The following is an 18,216-nucleotide window of genomic DNA, read 5'->3' as shown; positions in this document are numbered from 1 at the left end:
GAATGTATAAGGGTAATGCAGAGGTCAGAAACAGGCATTACCAAGACCTGCAATTAAGGCATTGGTGCTAAGTCTGACTTATGTAGCATTGTGAGCTGAAGGGAGACCCTCAGGTTGTAGAGCAAAGCTCTGTTGGCCGTTGATCTGTCTCTCAAGCTCTGTATGTTTGAAATAGCAGAAAGGGACAGTGTAACCTTTGAGGGTAAGTCACCTACGTAAGTCAAAGTGGGGAATGAGAAGAGACAGAGGTAGAGACAGAAAGTCAAGGCATGCGGGAATAGGGAGAGCAAACCAGTCATTCTTTAGGGGGATTTTTTTTTTGCTACTGTTTAGCTTTGAAATAAAGATTGACCTTGTCTAGATTTCCATGATTTCCTCTTTCAGCAATCCTTGTCACTGGGATACCCACTCTAATTTCTGTCTAACAGATTTTTTGAGCTGACACAATGACTTTCACCCTGTACTCTGACCATTACTGAGGTCTCTGATGAAAAAAAAAAAAAACAAAACTGGGGGCAGGGCTATTCTGACTGTCCGATCTGACACTCTCTGCATAAGATGGGACCTTGATTCAGATGTCACCTGTATGACAATGGAGGGGAGACCATTTTAGTTTCCCTAAGCACTGTTTCCCTTAACATTTGGGGGAACTTCATAAGCCAGAATCACTGCCCAAACTTTGACGTGTCTGACCTTCTCTTGGCATTTGGTGGAGGAGTTTTAAAGGTGAGAACACTAAAGCTAAGTCAGACCTGGGCACCAGGAAAGGCTGCCTCTGTAGCACCTACAGTTGGGCGAGAGGCTCCACGCACACATCCCAGTATTTTCTTGACTCTTCATGAGACGGAAGTGTTCTATGCGGGTCTGAGAGCAACTGAGCTGTTTTGTATTCACGAGCTAAACCCGTGCACTCCACACAATGTCGGGTCTTAAAAACCAGCTAAGAGGCAGCAGAGGGTGAATCGATTAAAATGAAGTATTTGAAGTAAGACATGAAATACTGAGGATGTGCCTCTGAAGAGTCACCGGATTTCCCCTGTGAAGACCTGGTGTTGATCATTTATAGATTTTTATCCTGGCTGTGGAAGGAGGGTACTGTTAGGGAGGAGACCTCTGACTCACATTGAACTGGAGTTGACAGTGCCCTGAGGGCTCTTCTTTTCTCTCCTTTCTCACTGGGTCACTGGTGCCTGCCTTTCTGTGTGAGCATCTCTGGGGACTGCAGTTATCAGGGATGGATAGGACATATGTCTGAGGATGAAAAGAACAGTGTGGCATGCGGTGAGATGCACAAAGGAAGGTGTGACTGCAGTCGCACCCTGGGACATAACAGTACAAGTTCTGGTTCACTTGCCTCTGCACAGAAACCCTCGGGAGCAGGAGTGGGCGTCTGCCAGGCCCACACGGGTGTGAGGACCCCATGGAGTCCTTCCTAGGGATTCGATTCAACCTCTGTGTTCAATCTGTTCTCACTGGTCATTCTGAAGACTTACCTGACATCAGCAAACGGTGGGTATATGTGAGTCAGAAAGCTGAATTACTCCACAAATATCTTCCCTCCCTATGTCAGAATTCCTAAAAGGCACAGAAGTCAAGCGTCATACAGACAAGATAGCTTGTATCGAGTGGACATAAGGACAGTTTGTGGTTGTAATAGGGCAATAGCTTGAGAAATGTACAGCTAGGTGCGATGCCATATTATCATCGCAGCACTTGGAAGTCAGGGGCAGGAGGATCCCTGACATTGAAGGCCACTGAAAACATGTGGCATTTGTCTTCTATGTCTGGGTTATTGACATAATGATCTATGCTCTTTAATTCTAGGCAAAATTAATTGCTGTTGACTCTCTTGGACACGTGAATGACAGTTGGGATTGCTCACTGCAGGGTGCCAAATGAGAGCTGTCTGAAATGACAGATAGTTTGTCACTGTGAGCTAAGTGAGGGTTACACAGGTCTACTCACGGGCACAAACAATCCAATATACATTTAGGACTTGTGCATTTTGTCAAAGGTAAATGGTGTCTCGATGCAGGAAAAGCCTCTTGATTCATCGAGGGCGCACCCTGTGGGAAGTCAGGAGACTTTGCTGGGAGCCTCACCTTGGACTCTTTTTCACTAGGGTCTGTTATTTACTGGTGACCAGGATTGGATACTGTAACACTCTAATGAGCCCAACAACCAACCTGGTCGGCCTGCTCTACATTAGCTCACTGGGGATTTTGAGCCTTTTCTTTAAACCATGCTGTCTTGCCACGAACTTGGTCTTCTGTCCACCCACGTGCTCTCAGTGGCCAGGTCCCCGGTGTTTCCAAGTTCTTGACCTCGAATCCAATAAACTGAAAGTCAGGGTAACACAGATTTGTAAAAGAAATAGGTGTCTCTATCCAGAGCAAAGTGATTGAGCAGATCAACAAGGGACAGTCAAAATTGACAGGGGGCACACGTGTGAGAATACACAAGGGCCCAGACCATTGCTTGGGGCTTTCATTGAGGGGCTACAGGAGAAATGAAGTTTGGTTACGTGGGATGTAGTTGTGGTGGGCCTCTGGTTTGACTGACATGTTAGGTCTGCAAGTATCTCTTTCCACGGTGCATCTGATTTTAATCATATGCATGTATAATTATGTATAGGTGCATGTCTTAGTGAGGGTTTTACTACTATGAACACACACTATGGCCAAGGCAACTCTTATAAGGACAACATTTAACTGGGTCTGGTTCAGAGGTTCAGTCCATTATCATCAAGGCAAGAGCATGGCAGTATCAAGGCAGACATGGTGCAGGAGGAGCTGAGTTCTACATCTTTACCAGAAGGAAGCCAGGAACAGACTGAGCATCCTCAGGCAGCTAGGAGGAGGGTCTCCAAGCCCACCCCACAGTGACACACTTCCTCCAACAAGGCCACACCTTCTAATAGTGCTACTCCCTGGACCAAGCATATGCAAACCATCACAGTGTAGGATGGGAAATAGGTTTTCCCTAAAAGTTTAAAGAGAGGTCAAAGTTTCTCTTACTTAGCATGTACCCCAAAACATTTCAGGCTGCTAAATCCTGCTTGGCCATGTAGAAAGGACAATGTAGCTTGGTTTCCTGCCCCAGGCAGAGCCTGCAGGGCATGGGCCTCCACAAATATTCACAACTTGCTGGATGTAAGGCTTGTTTGTTTAAATATATATAAATATATATTAAAATATATATTTATTTACTTTATATTCCTCCTTCAGAAAATACTATCTCTGCCAAGGTTATTGGGGAATGTTCTCTCTACCAAGGTTAATGGCTATGATAATCAGAAACAGCTCAAGTCCAAGTGGATGTGTCTATGTCCTTATCAAAAATGGCGGGCATTTGGGCCAATATCCACTTATCAATGAGTGCATATCATGTGTAGTAAGAGCACCAGTGAAAGGGAAAGAAAGCCCTTGGTCCTGCCAAGACTGAACCCCCAGTGAACATGATTGTTGGGGGGAGGGCGGTTATGGGGGGAGGATTGGGAGGGGAACACCCATAGAGAAGGGGAGGGGGAGGGGCTAGGGGGATGTTGGCCAGGAAACCGGGAAAGGGAATAACAATTGAAATGTAAATAAGAAATACCCAAGTTGGGGTTGGGGATTTAGCTTAGTGGTAGAGCACTTGCCTAGGAAGTGCAAGGCCCTGGGTTCGGTCCCCAGCTCCGAAAAAAAAAAAAAAAGAAAGAAATACCCAAGTTAATAAAGATGAAAAGAGAGAAAGAGAGAGAGAGAGAGAGAGAGGAGAGAGAGAGAGAGAGAGAGAGAGAGAGAGAGAGAGAGAGAAAGAGAGAAAGAAAAAAGAAAGAAAAAAAGGAAAAAATGGTGGAATGCTGAGAACTTCAGGACAGCCCTTAAGGCTGTGATAAAGAACTCTGAAGTCATGAGTTCAAAAACACATGTCTCAACTATGCAAAATATAAGCATGCAATAAGAATTGTTTAAGGAGCTTCACAGATGTCGAGGAGCAGAGGCAGCTGCACTGTGAGCCAGTTTGTCAGAAAGATACAAAGACAGGCAGATTCCTGAGTTCAAGGTCAGCCCGGGACAGAAATGGGTTAGGCCCAGACTTGGTAGGAATTCGATCTCAGAGTGAGATAAATGAAAGACTGGGCCTTTGATCTGCAGCAGAGGATTGATCCAGAGAGATTTTAGAATTGCAAGAAGAGAGCATCTCGAGCAGAGAGCTGTCTGGAAAGCTGCCTCAAACAGAAGAGAGTCCATGAGCTTGTACTCCATGATTTGACTTCAAGTCATATTGGCTTTTTGGCTGCTCTCAACCTCCAGCCCCTTCTCTCAGGAATTCCTCTCCAAGCCAAGGCTGGTCCTTGGCATCAGGCCAGATCAGCCTCTGGTCTTCATACATTGTGAACATCCTTGAGTAGAAATGCTCTAAAAAATTGATTGTTTCTAGGTGTGGAGAAGTCTATACTATTGCTCAGGGACTGGGTGGGTGTAAGTGTCTGGTCGGAGTCCAAGGGGCTTCTCAGTTCCTAGGTACATTATTCAAGAAGTGATGCATGCATAGTGCATGCAGGTAAGGAGACGGGCTGCCCACTGCATGGTTACAAGAGGAGCACATGCATAACCCAGAACAAATAGGGTCCCTCTCTGAACTAACACATGTGCTCAAACGCCAAGTATAGACAGACACAGGAAGTCCAGCGAAGCATAATTCGAGTTTAGGGAATTTTAGTTTTGAAATAGGTTAAAAAAAAATAAGTCATGCCTGTGATGCGTTTGAAACAAAAGAACACCCTCTGCTCAACGCTGGGCTTTCAACCAGCCATGGATTAACTGGGGCAGAGGCAGAGATCAGGCACGTGTGCCAACATGGGCAGAGCACTGGGCACCTTTGTGCAATGCTTTCTGCCTTCCCCTCTGTCTGGCTGCTCAGCGCTGACCCTTCCCATCTGGTGCTGTCCACTTTCCTGCAGAGGGCTTGCTTCTGTTTGCTTTGAACCAGGAGCATGAACCAAGTCAAGCCAGGCTGTCCCTGGAGCCCCGCCTACAAGGGCGCCTGTAGACTCCAGCCCCAGCCAAACATGCTCCTTCCAGACTGCCACCCCCACCCTGAATCCATTTCTCCCTCAGGTGACTTGACAGACAGCCGCCCACCTCACACGCAGCAGCATGGACATTTGCTTTAATTTCTTTATGTTGCTGACTGCTGATGAAGGAAAATTAGGTAAATGAGTCATTTTATTCTTAAATACAACTTGTATGATTCCCTTTTAGCTTCTGGTTTGTAAAACTTTATCTTTATCTTCCCTTGCAAATGGATGATAGTCTGGTTGCACCAGATTAAAACACGTGGGTCTGGAGATGGTGAGAGGGCTCGGTGGATGAAGGAGTTTACCATGCGAGCCAGATTTTGATCCCCAGAACCCACATAAAGCAGGGAACTGACTCCATGAATATGTCCTTGGACCTCTACTTATATACTCATGTGCTTTGACATATACATTTTTCTTATAGTTCCATAGGGATAAGAGTCTGCCATGGTATTGTGCATGTGTATGTGTGTGTATATGAGTGTATGTGTGTGTATGTGTGCATATATATGTATTTATGTGCAGGTGTAGGTGTGTGCGTGTGCTTGTGAGAGTGTGTGAATGTGTGTATATGTGTCTGTATGTGTCTGTGTGTGTGTCTGTGTGTGTAAGTATGTATGTGTGTATGTTTCTCTGTGTGTATGTATCTCTGTGTGTATCTGTATGTGTGTCTGTGTGTATGTCTGTGTGTATGTGCTTGTGTGTGTGCATGTGTGTGTATATATATATGTATGTATGTGTCTGTGTGTGTCTGTCTGTCTGTATATGTATGTTCTGTGTATGTCTCTGTGTGTATGTGTGTATCTGTGTGTATGTGTGTGTATGGATGTATGTGTATATGTTTCTCTGTCTGTCTCTGTGTGTATGCGTGTGTATGTGTGCATCTGTGTGTATGTCTGTGTGTGTGCATCTGTGTGTATGTCTATGTGTGTGTGTGTATGTGTGTGTGTGTGTGTGTGTGGTGTATGTTGGTAGGAGACATAGTAGCAAGATGCAGACAGAGCAGCAGTTGCAGGAAGCTGAGAGCTCAGATCTTTCTTTTTCCTCATTCAATGTTCTGTTATTCCAAAGCCTTCTTTTAGGTAAACAGATGGCAAATATGCCGTGACAGTCAAATCTCTTATCAATCGCCACATTTCTAGTAGTGACTTTAAGCATAAACTAAAACAGCATAGTTAACTACAGATCCCTTAATGTACCATTTCCTCCTATATATTGTCTGATACAGAAACAGAACTCACAGGTAAATACATAGAGCTTATGAACTAACAAAAGTCACACTTGATGTATTCATGTATTGTGTTATGAGAAAGAGTTCTTATGAGTAGCCAACGGCTGCTGCTTCCTTTGCTCCCTATTGTACAGTCCTGTGCCCATTGCTCACCTCCCACCATAATTAATTAGTTAAAATTTTCTACAACATCTCAAAACAAATGGAACAGTTTGTGGAGACTAAATATGGGTTCCATTTTTCACAATTGTCCTAAGTGAGAGCTAAGATCTTTTTTTTTATTTCTTTAATTTTTTTTTATTTACTTGAGTATTTCTTATATACATTTCGAGTGTTATTCCCTTTCCCGGTTTCCGGGCAAACATCCCCCTCCCCCCTCCCCTTCCTTATGGGTGTTCCCCTCCGACCCCTCCCCCCATTGCCGCCCTCCCCCCAACAGTCTAGTTCACTGGGGGTTCAGTCTTAGCAGGACCCAGGGCTTCCCCTGCCACTGGTGCTCTTACTAGGATATTCATTGCTACCTATGAGGTCAGAGTCCAGGGTCAGTCCATGTATAGTCTTTAGGTAGTGGCTTAGTCCCTGGAAGCTCTGGTTGCTTGGCATTGTTGTACTTTTGGGGTCTCGAGCCCCTTCAAGCTCTTCCAGTTCTTTCTCTGATTCCTTCAACGGGGGTCCTATTCTCAGTTCAGTGGTTTGCTGCTGGCATTCACCTCTGTATTTGCTGTATTCTGGCTGTGTCTCTCAGGAGAGATCTACATCCGGCTCCTGTCTGTCTGCACTTCTTTGCTTCATCCATCTTGTCTAATTGGGTGGCTGTATATGTATGGGCCACATGTGGGGCAGGTTCTGAATGGGTGTTCCTTCAGTCTCTGTTTTAATCTTTGCCTCTCTATTCCCTGCCAAGGGTATTCTTGTTCCCCTTTTAAAGAAGGAGTGAAGCATTCACATTTTGATCATCCGTCTTGAGTTTCATTTGTTCTAGGCATCTAGGGTAATTCAAGCATTTGGGCTAATAGCCACTTATCAATGAGTGCATATCATGTGTGTCTTTCTGTGATTGGGTTAGACTCAGGATGATATTTTCCAGTTCCAACCATTTGCCTACGAATTTCATAAAGTCGTTGTTTTTGATAGCTGAGTAATATTCCATTGTGTAGATGTACCACATTTTCTGTATCCATTCCTCTGTTAAAGGGCATCTGGGTTCTTTCCAGCTTCTGGCTATTATAAATAAGGCTGCGATGAACATAGTGGAGCACGTGTCTTTTTTATATGTTGGGGCATCTTTTGGGTATATGCCCAAGAGAGGTATAGCTGGATCCTCAGGCAGTTCAATGTCCAATTTTCTGAGGAATCTCCAGACTGATTTCCAGAATGGTTGTACCAGTCTGCAATCCCACCAACAATGGAGGAGTGTTCCTCTTTCTCTGCATCCTCGCCAGCATCTGCTGTCACCTGAGTTTTTGATCTTAGCCATTCTCACTGGTTCTTAAACCTCAAGCCTGAAGCAGAGGAAACAGGACATTTCTCAAGGGTTTACACTTCAAAAGTCACTCTCTCACAGTGACTTCTTCTTCCATTGAGCCCACACCTCCTACATTTCTGCAAACACAGCCACCAACTGGGAACCAAGTGTTTAAATACTAGAGCCCCTGGGGGACACTTTTCATCCAAACCACCACAGACTTCCAAGAGTAGTGTTTCGGAGGAAGCTGAAACAAGCTGGTTCTTGGTTCCCCTCCCTTAAGGCATGGGGCTCACTTTGTCTCTTCCTTCATGGAACAAGGAGCCAGCAGACACTGTTACCATGAGGTGCGGGGCAAAGCTGGGGCTTCTGCTCTCTGAGTTGCTGGTTGCCATGGAAGACATCCCACCTGCTCAAGGACAGAATGCATATTCCCCTTACAGATCCCATCCATGTGTGGAACTGTGCACAGCACCCTTGCTCTGCCAGTCCCTGAGCTTCCTTGGCTCAGAACTTCAGAGGGACCCACCTAGCCCATCACATGACCACATTCCCAAGGTAACCTTTGAAGAAGACCTTGTTGGAGGAATCATATTGAGGGCTTGGGGAATAACACACAGAAATGTTAGCCTTGCAAGCACAAAGACCCAAGAGATTAATCCCCAATCACACAGGCCTGCTTGCAAACCCGGTGCTAAGGAAGCAGAGGCAAGTGGATGCCTGGGGCTTGCTGGCCAGTGAAAGACTCTGCCTCAAAAAGAAGTGGGTAGCATCTAAGGAACATTTGTGAAGTTATCCTCTGGGTTCCACATGCACATAGACATAAGCACACATATATAAATGTATGTTCACACATGCATGAATACACAAACACACACCACACACACACACACACACACACACACACACTGTTACAGCCCTGGATTCCCCACTGGAAAACCAGCTATGCCTGAGATGCAGTGTTCACTGTAGGTCCTGTCAAAGCTCAGAGAGTGAGGTAGATGTGTGTGGTATAGGGGTGAGGCTGAGGTATGTGTATGCAGAGCAGGGGTGAGGTGTGTGTGGTGCATGGGTGAGGTACACACATGTGTAGTAGGTATGTGTGTTTGGTACAGGGGTTAGGTGTGTATGTAGTGCAGGGGTAAGTGTACATGTGTCATGTGGGGGTGAGGTGTGCACATGTCAGGTACAGGGGTGTGGATTAGGTCTGTGTGTGTGTGTGTGTGTGTGTGTGTGTGTTTCAGGGGTGGGGTGTGCTCAGGCAGGCTGTGGTCACCTGTTACTGACATTAACAGAAGAAGCGGGACACAAGGTGAGACATTTAATGTGTGGTCCGATTTCTAGACACATCCTAAGGTGATATGGTTGTGGTTTTATAATATTCTTGAGGGTTTGGGAAGCCGTGTGCTCGTATGTGGTCCTCAGCAAAGCACAGTGACTGTGAAAGTTCCAAGTCATCATTAATTAATTAAGTCCCTCTTGAAGGAAAGACATCACAAATTTACCTACAACCAAAGGACCTACAGTGACCCTGGAGGGTGGATTAGCTTCATCACGGTAGACAGTCTTCATGCAGGAACAAAAGTCAGGTAACAAAGGCTCAAGGAGGAAGTGAAAACCCTTTAAGCCAAGAGATTTTTTTTCTTTTAACTCAGTTTGCCGGATGTTATCACTGATTCTTCCTTGGTGTTTGTCCCCTGTGTCAATTGGTCCCCACCCCCGCCCCCAGTTTCCAAACCTGGCCAAGCAATCATTTTCTTCTCACCCATATACTCTTATTTTCACCAGTAATATTTAACTGTATCTCAGGTTACCTTAAGAGACGGAGGCTCCGAGAAGTCAGAGACACATTAAGTGAGTGCACTGCTGGCATCTTGGGGTGTTCATCTTGATTTCAGGCTTGTCTTTAGGCATTAGTAATGACTTCAGTATCGACATCCATATTCACTGCTTGCTTGACTTTACCAAGGCTTTGTGATTATGGGTATGGGGGGGTTGGGGTATGGTGTATGAGAGGATAGGGAAGTGGGTAGGGTGTGAGTATGGGTTTTTAATGAAAGCAAGTCACACTTCAATACTTTTGACAAATATGAGGACTATTTTATTTTGTTTCCACTCTCCCAAGATGGGACTATAAGTGAGCAGTCTATTGATCTGTAGACACAGACTAATTCAGGTAAATGACTAGCGGTGGAGGTTCTGAATCTCACGAGTTTATTTGCAAAGTGGCCCCCCTTTTTGAAACCATGGTTATCATCTGAACCTGCTTCAGAGTAAGAACAAGTCGTATACGGTGACCCAGCAGAGAGTCATAAATAGAGAGAAAATGAAGTCTGAAACTTGTGTTTACATCATGCACAAACGGGATTTACTGCTGCTGCCCTGGGCTCTGAAGAAATACGAGGACCAATGTCTGTCATTATAAAACTGTCACTCCTGTGTGTTCTGGAGTATTTAGAGCTGTGTTGATTTAAGGCCAGGTCTAGTAAGCAGGCCATTCCTAATTCCCACCAGGCGAGCTATACCCCAGCACTATATCATTGATAATATGAGGAACAGGCAAGTTTGATAATGACCTTGAAAGATAACTTTTCATCATATAAAAGTTTGGCAATTTAAGCTTCGACACAATTATTATCACCAAACCTAGTATTAGCTGATTCATCCTGTGGATGGTAAGCACTCTTAAGAACGCATATAAATAATCAAAATGTATGAGGTGCCCTTGCTGGGAATACAGAGAGTGACAAGGAAACTGCCCTCCATGGAATCAACAGAACTCTGGCAAAAGACAAAAGCAAACTATTCTGAGCCTTGAATGTCACCAACTAGCTAGGGATAACCCAGTTTTTAACATGGGTGATCCTTAACTATTCAGGTACAACAGTGCAAGCTGTTCCCAGCTGCCAGTCACAACCCCAGGTCACATGCTCTTCCGCTGGCCACATGGCCACCTTTAAAACCCCATCCTCACCATCCCAATGGCTAGGAAAACAAACTCCTGTAGACACTGATGGAGGATTTCCAAGAAGGCCAGTCCCCACATGACTATCATTTTTACCTGTCTGCAAGTTCCCTGGAAACTCAAGCTCATAAGGAAGATTTGTTTTTATTTTACTTAATTTGGGGGTGGGGAGAGCACTACAAATCTTTTCCTGGGGGCATTTTCAGAAAGGAACCAGCAGTGATGTTCAGCACCACGCCTGCCTGAAGCTGTCGTGACAGCTGTCTCAGAGAGCTGGTGAAAACTGTAAACGGTGGGGGGGTTAGATGGAAGGCACCCACTCAGGGATGGTGTATTCCTTAGGACATTGAGAGCTAGACACATATCCCAGGCTGAGGATGGGCTCCTAAAATACTCAAGAAACTAATGCTTTTCCAAGGGCAGTGCAGACTAGGAAGAATGATAGCCATTTGCCAGCACACTGAAGAAATGTGCTAAGCAAAGTCCTTCTGCCAATGTTGGGGGAGCTGTCCAGGCATCTACAGAAACATTCCAGTCCCCAAGCTGGTTCTGATATGGGGAGCAGAGACGACAGTGTCTGTGCACAGCTAAGGATATAGATGTTAAGGGTTCAAAAGTTGAGGAGCAAACAAATAGGAAAGCAGGCAGAGAGGTCCCGGAAGGAAGGTGAACATGATTTCAAAGGTCTCCCATTTTACACTTTGTAATGTCAAGTCCTCCACAAACATTCCAAGAAATGCAAAGACGAAGGGAAGTCTGGCCCACAAAGAAAAATAAAATAGATCTAAAGGTTAGACCTATTCCTGAGCAGTCCTAGCCAGTCTTTTTCTTCCAAGAGAGACTTTAAATCAATTATTATTTAGTGCCCCAGTAATTAATGGAAACCGTTTCTAAATGGGAAGGAAGGGAGGGAGGGAGGAGAACCACAGCCGGAGAGTGATTGCAAAGAAGAACCAAGTGAAAGGGAAATCGCGTTATTATAATCTCAAAAGAGGCAAAAATCCAAAAAGGAACTAAATATAAATCCTATATTGAAAAGGACAGAATGTGAAACCAAATCATACAGCAGGAGGAACCAGTGGTGAAGTCAGCAGCCAGGAGGAAGTGTAGCTCTGACGGGAATGTGTGAACACACAGACAAAAAGGCAAAGGAGCAGAAGAGGGCTTAGAAGCCAAGAAGAAGCTGTGTGGGCGACAGAGGATGGTGACTACACACTGAAGAGGCTCCAGGCTCCAGGTGGGACACCGTGAAGCAGGGCAGTGCTTAACACCACACTACACAGAGGGGCCACATCTAGACCCTCAGCTATGACACACAGAGTGGACACATGTAGACACTCAGCCATGATACACAGTAGACACATGTAGACACTCAGCCATGACACACAGAGTGGATACATCCAGGTTCACATAGCCACAATACATACAGTGGCTATATCCATGAGCCATGATGCACAGAGAAGACACATCTGGGGACAGCATAGCCATGGTGCACGGAGGGGCAGCATCTAAGCACAGCAGAGCCATGATATAGAGAGGAGCCACATCTAGGGATAGCTTAGCCACAGCACACAGAGGAGCCACATCTAGGCACACATAGTCCCGATTTACAAAGACCCAACATTGATGTGTTTTCTAATGATCAAATGAAGCATTCACCCTCTTCAAGGACCCCATAGGCTCAGCAGCTGACTTCATACTGTGAATCCAGAGGTCAGAAGACTGTGGAGGACAGATGCTAAAGCTAACAGAACAATTGTCAAGAAGTTTTGATTGGTTTTGTTGTTGTTGTTTTAGAAAGCTGTCTTTCCCAAATGTAGGAACAATTAAGGAGTTCTTGACAAACTAAAACTAAGAGAATTGTGGTGAACAGATATTCTGGATTGGCGGGAAAGACATGACTGCCGAGTTCACAGAACAAGCTCGACAAAGGGAAGTGTTTATGGAAGACAGTGTAATGAGTGCTTTGTAGCTTTAACTTTATCCTAACCTATCTAGAGTTACATATAAAAGAAGCAGTATGCCCATAGTGAGCAGGCACGTATGCCTCAGGGTCATTTGCTAAGTCTAAAGGCCTGAAGTTGCGGGGAGACGGGAATGCAGGGATATCCAGCATTTGAACCTTGGTCAATAGTAATTAATGTAAATTAGGTTGGTATGCATTAAAACATTAATTATAATCCTAACGAATAATTCATTTGAATGCTTGTGAGTTGAGATGGCAATATGTAAAGGAATATTTACACAAAGGAGGAATGGGTGTGTGCACCCGTCTGTAATCCAAGCACTCCGAGAGCCCGAGGTTGTGAGTTTGTGTTCAGTGTGGGCAATGTAGGGAAGAAACTCTCTTTCTCATAAAACAAAACAAAACAACAAAACACAAACAGAAAACCAAAAACATGGAGAGACGGTGCTTAGGGGGAAGAAATGTGACACAATCTATACAGGAAACAAGTAGCAAATAACAAATGTGAGTCCCACGCCCTCAGGACTTGCCTTGATGAACATTATCTAACACTCACGGGGCAGAAATCAGAAGGATGTGTAGAAAACCAAGCAGCCGTGTGTGGTCCATAAGGAAGACCTAATCAAACACAGATAAGTTCAAAACAAAAGATTCTCATAGACACATCAAAGGACACAAGAAAAGCTGGAGTGGTTTGCCAGCTGCTGGTGATGTGGACTTCAGTAGAAAGGTCAAACAGATGTCCCCAAACTTCATGTCTTGGCTAGCAGGAGCCAGTCACTAGCTACATAACCTGCTCCCAGTTACAGAGTGACGCACTCTGAAAGTTTCGCTTGCTTGAAACACTGAAAGTTAGGTTGTCAGAGCTAAACAAAAACACAGTATGGAATGTGGATTATCCCATCTTGAAGACAAGGAAATTGTATGATACCTATGCCCACATGAAGATCCAAGGCAGATGAGGCCGAGCTGAGGAACTGACAACTGGAAAGGGAAAATCTTGCTGCATGGTGTAATGATGTCAGTGGTATTATTATGGTGGGTGGGGCAACTGCACACAAGTCAGATGCAGAAGACATAACAGCCATTCAGGCGGCTGTGTGCAAGAAGGCACTGTCTCCCACACCAGCAGACCACAGACTCGCAAGAGCTTATGAGTAACAGGCCATGCAATGGGCTTCAGATGGGGCATCTTGATACATCAGAAGGATCAACACAGAAACTTTGCTCCCTAACCTCAAGACGGTGAAATTAGAAACCTTTAACAGGGGTTGGGAAGGAAATCTAGGAAATTTGCAAGTACATAAAATTAGCTTCTATGATTCAAATTATACCTTTCCCCTAATTCCTTTGTTGGGCTCCCGACCCCTTGTCTTGGTTACTTTTCTGTTGCTGTGATGAAAGACTATGACCAAGGTACCTTATAAAAGAAATAATCTAATCTGGCTTATGGTATGAGAGGGTTAGAGTTCATGGTGACAGAGGGACAGAGTGCCTAGAGCAAATGTCTTGATCCAAAACCATGAGGCAGAGAGAAAGACACAGTGGTAATGTGGGAGACTTTTAAAATCTCCACACTGCTCCCATTGGCAGGCCTCCTCCAGCAAGACCATACCTTCTAGTTGTTCACTAACAGTCCACCAACGGGGGAGCAGGTATGCAACCATATGAACCTGTGGAGGCCACTGTCATTCACACCACCACACCATATGCACTTCAGATTGTGACTAATTCTCAATGCATGTCCTTTTCTGAGGTAATAAATTAAAGTGAGATTTGGAGGTCAGGGAGGAGTTGAAGGAAGAAAAGAACAAGGAGTGCAGCTCCCTGAGATGCTGTCTCCTTGTCCCAGAAGACGTTGTGAGGAGAAACTGCAGGAAGACATGGGGTGGTAATCTCAACAGGACCAGTGGGGTAAGGGGAACACACAAGAGTCTTACAAAATACCCCGGCCAGCATCTATTTCAGGACTTCCAGACTTAGGCTCTCCCATCCCGAAGGGGTTGAGTTATAACTTTCTTTCTCTGAGTCCTGGTCTTCAGAATTTCCTGGATATTCAATATAGTGTCTGTGTTAGGGAATGATATTGGTGACCCATTAGATAGCCACCAGCACCCCTGTCACACACTGACCCCTCGCCTATGTCCCCTGGCACACGCCCACTCCTCACCAACGTCCCTGGCACTGTGGTGCATTTTCACAACTGTCAAACTGTATGACGTCATTAGGACAGGTCCATAGCTGTAAATGCCCACAGCAGAAAAGTTTATGAATTCCAGTCACAGAACTTCCCACATTTGAGAATGAAAAGCAGTAAAGCACCTAGCCATGCTCATGAAAGGTACACACTCTGGGGTAGAAACAAGAGAAATGGTGAGAAGAGCGATATTTTGAAAACTTAAAAGGAAAACGGTTCTATGAAGGGTCAATGTACTTGAAATATCATTAGGTAAAATGACCCATCTTTTTAAAAAAATGAAAATAAAAGGGAAACAATTCAGACTACAAAAATCAGGAATGGAGGCCGGTGACTTTTAGTTCCATGCTAACTAAAAGAATAAAGAGAGTGAAAATCTATTATAAAGTTGTACACCATAAGCTTAGCTGACCACGTAAGGTTGAAACACTCTGGAGCCACACAAGTCATGGAGCTCAAAGCAGTCAATCAGTTCAGAATGGGAGACGAAGGCAGGCTTCAAGGAGTGAAGACATGGAGTTACTATCTTCCCACAGTGGAGCCCAGCACAGGTTGCTTCCCAGAGGAACCTTGCAGTGACTAACGAGAGGCTAACAAACCTGCAGATGTTTCCAGAAACAGCAACATGGGAAACATGTCAACATGATGCATGAGGTCCGTATTCCCCGGGGTGAAACCCAGAGCAGTCATGAACAAGAAGATGGGCTGATGGGACTGTGAAAACAACTTCAGTAGCCCTTTGCTAGTCTCTGAGACCCTTCCACATGGATGCCAAGAACCTATCCTATAACCAAGTGGGAGTCACACCATGTTACAAGGCCATTGCTATGTACAAGTAGCCATTCAGTGAAAGAAGGCATATCCTTAACATAAGCACAATGACACAATCACGCCTCTCAGTAGATCCACTAAAAACACTAAACCTTCCCATAGTAAATGCACTCCACACGGAGTGGCTGTGGCAAGTGAGTTCTCCCACAGAGCAGCTACATAAACCCAGCCGACATTGCCCCCACATGGGGTTACCCCAAGTTCTTCCTGTAAAGAATGGAGACCTGACTCCTCTGTGTCCCCTTCTGTTCCACACTGTGCCAGAGCCCTTGTCGGGACAGTAGTGAAGAAAATGCTCATTTCAGAACACAAGTGCTACACAGCCCTGGGTACCGTGAGCAGCTCTGAGCAGGAACTTCATCACGCCTTGTGCTGTGTGCCCGAAAAAACAGAAACACTCACTCTGTGTTATAAAACATCTTGCCGTCATTGGTTCAAGTTGGCATTGGCCTCCTTCCCCTCAGTATTTTATTAATTTATTTACTTATTTAGATCTGTGTCTGTGCACACACTCGTACATCAGGGAACATCTGTATGGAGTCAGTTCTTTCACTGGGGGTCAAAGTCAGGTCATCTGACATGGTGGAGAGGGACTTCACCTAGTGAATCCTGATAATTACCTCTCTACATTTTAGTTAATTAGAGACAGTCCCTCACTATGTAGATGGACTCGTTACACTTTAGTTAGCTAGAGACAGTCGCTCACTATGTAGATGGGCAGGTATTTCAGACACATGCCCAGCTTTTCTTTATTTTTTTTTAAATTTATTTTCAACATTATTCCATTTTCTGTGTGTTCCTAATTTCCCCCTAAATCCCCTTAATTATCATAATGATTCTGGGGAAATAGCTAATTCTAACGTGGTTGGAAACAACACTATGAAATAGTTTGGAAATATCTCATTTATTATACATAGCTATTACAGTCTGTGCTAATGGCTGTCCTCTGGAGTCTCCTCTGAAAACTGCTGAGTGTGCAAGAGCCTGTGGAGCTTGACAGTGGGTCTTCCTGATGCCACCAGAGTTCAAGTCCATACTCCACCACCCAGTGCCTGTGTCCCATAAGTGCCTGGATCTCTGCATGTAAAGCATGGGAATAATATTATAATAACAGTCTCTTAACACCGGGTAGATAGGATCTTATTTTTATTATACTCATGCCCAACTACGCCCAGAAATAAGATGGTAACTATAAGATTTCCCCTAGAAGTTCACAAGTTTGCCTAACTTGTATGTTACCCCTAAACCAGCATAGCTTATCTTGACCCCATTATCCAGAGTTAGGGTTACTAAGGGCAGTAACTTAATTTCATTGCTCAAAGCAGGTATGCCCACACCACGATGCTGGTATGGGTCCTAGGTGGACTGCAAGTTCAAAGAGGGCTGTGTATCACCCAAGACAAGTGGAGTCTCGGGTGGCTAAGCTATCCTTTATGCTTGCCTTAGTCAGTTGTCTCAGAGTGGCAGCAGCTGGCAATTTGTATGCAGTCCTGCCACCTCTGAGAAGGTTTCTCGGCAAACTGGACCTTGGATTTGAAAGCAAATCCTGTACTGAAGAAAGAGCATCATCAGGAAATGTTAAGTCCCTCATTAGTGAATAGAAATGGCAGCTATACCCTCAATAAGTAAGGGTATGTGTGGCTCTTGGTCCCTCAGAAAGCAGGCCTGCAACTAGTTTCTGTAGTGAGAACAATTTGGGCACAAGGTGCTTTGACCGGAGAAAGGCTTGAGGATGGGCACTCTAGGCTGCTTCCATAGGTCCTATCTATGGTACGTGGCTGTTCCCATCTGGCTCACGGCATACACTAGCAGACAGGGTGGCTTTCAGTGGCTGGAGCCTGTAGAGGAGCTGACAGGCTGTTGAGATTGCATGTCCCCTTGGAGTCACTGGGAGTGAGGGTGACAGCAACAGAAGTCACCTAGAGGCACGGATGCTGTGGTTAATACAGAGAACAGCACCTCCAGTTTGGATTTCAGGTCTTAGAGAAGAAACTCTGTAGACTTTCTGAGCACATTGAACAGAACTGTCACAGTTGGGAGTATGAGAGGCTCTTGCTGGACCTGTTAGCTCATGTAATTCCTGTCCTGGGGAGACTGAGACAGGAGACTGAGAAGCTCCTGGCCAATTGGCTACATAGAATCACCTACCCCAAAATACAGCAACAATAGTAACTAAACCTAAATGGCAGCAAGGCCAGCTGCTACTTTGTTCTCTTCTGTGGCAAGTGCATCCGCCATGCTTTTCTAACCACGGATATGCTACTGATGGTGAGACCAGTGGAGTGCCTCAGAACCTAAGGACATTTCTAGGAGGCTTGTCCCATTGGGCTGCTGTAAGCAGCAGAGACTAGAGCAGACCTCAGAGCCCCCTGACACTGCACGTGCTAATGGACTCACCTTGCTATCAAATGGGCACATGGGTCGTTTTCCAGCTGTTGGTTTGCTCTGATAATTGGTATATATTTTGATCTTTGGACTTTATGGCTTTGTCCCGTA

General features: G+C 45.0%; 1 protein-coding gene across 4 annotated transcripts in view; it reads left to right on the top strand.

Moving 5' to 3' along the window:
• Nucleotides 1-18,216, top strand: part of Myo16 (myosin XVI) — a 480,110-nt gene that overhangs the window by 140,256 nt on the left and 321,638 nt on the right. The gene's annotated exons all lie outside the window — the stretch shown is intronic.

The sequence above is a fragment of the Rattus norvegicus genome, chromosome 16 (assembly GCF_036323735.1).
Source record: "Rattus norvegicus strain BN/NHsdMcwi chromosome 16, GRCr8, whole genome shotgun sequence".
Classification (NCBI taxonomy): domain Eukaryota; kingdom Metazoa; phylum Chordata; class Mammalia; order Rodentia; family Muridae; genus Rattus; species Rattus norvegicus.
The sequence above is the reverse complement of the archived record's forward strand: the minus strand, read 5'-3'. Positions and strand labels throughout refer to the sequence as shown.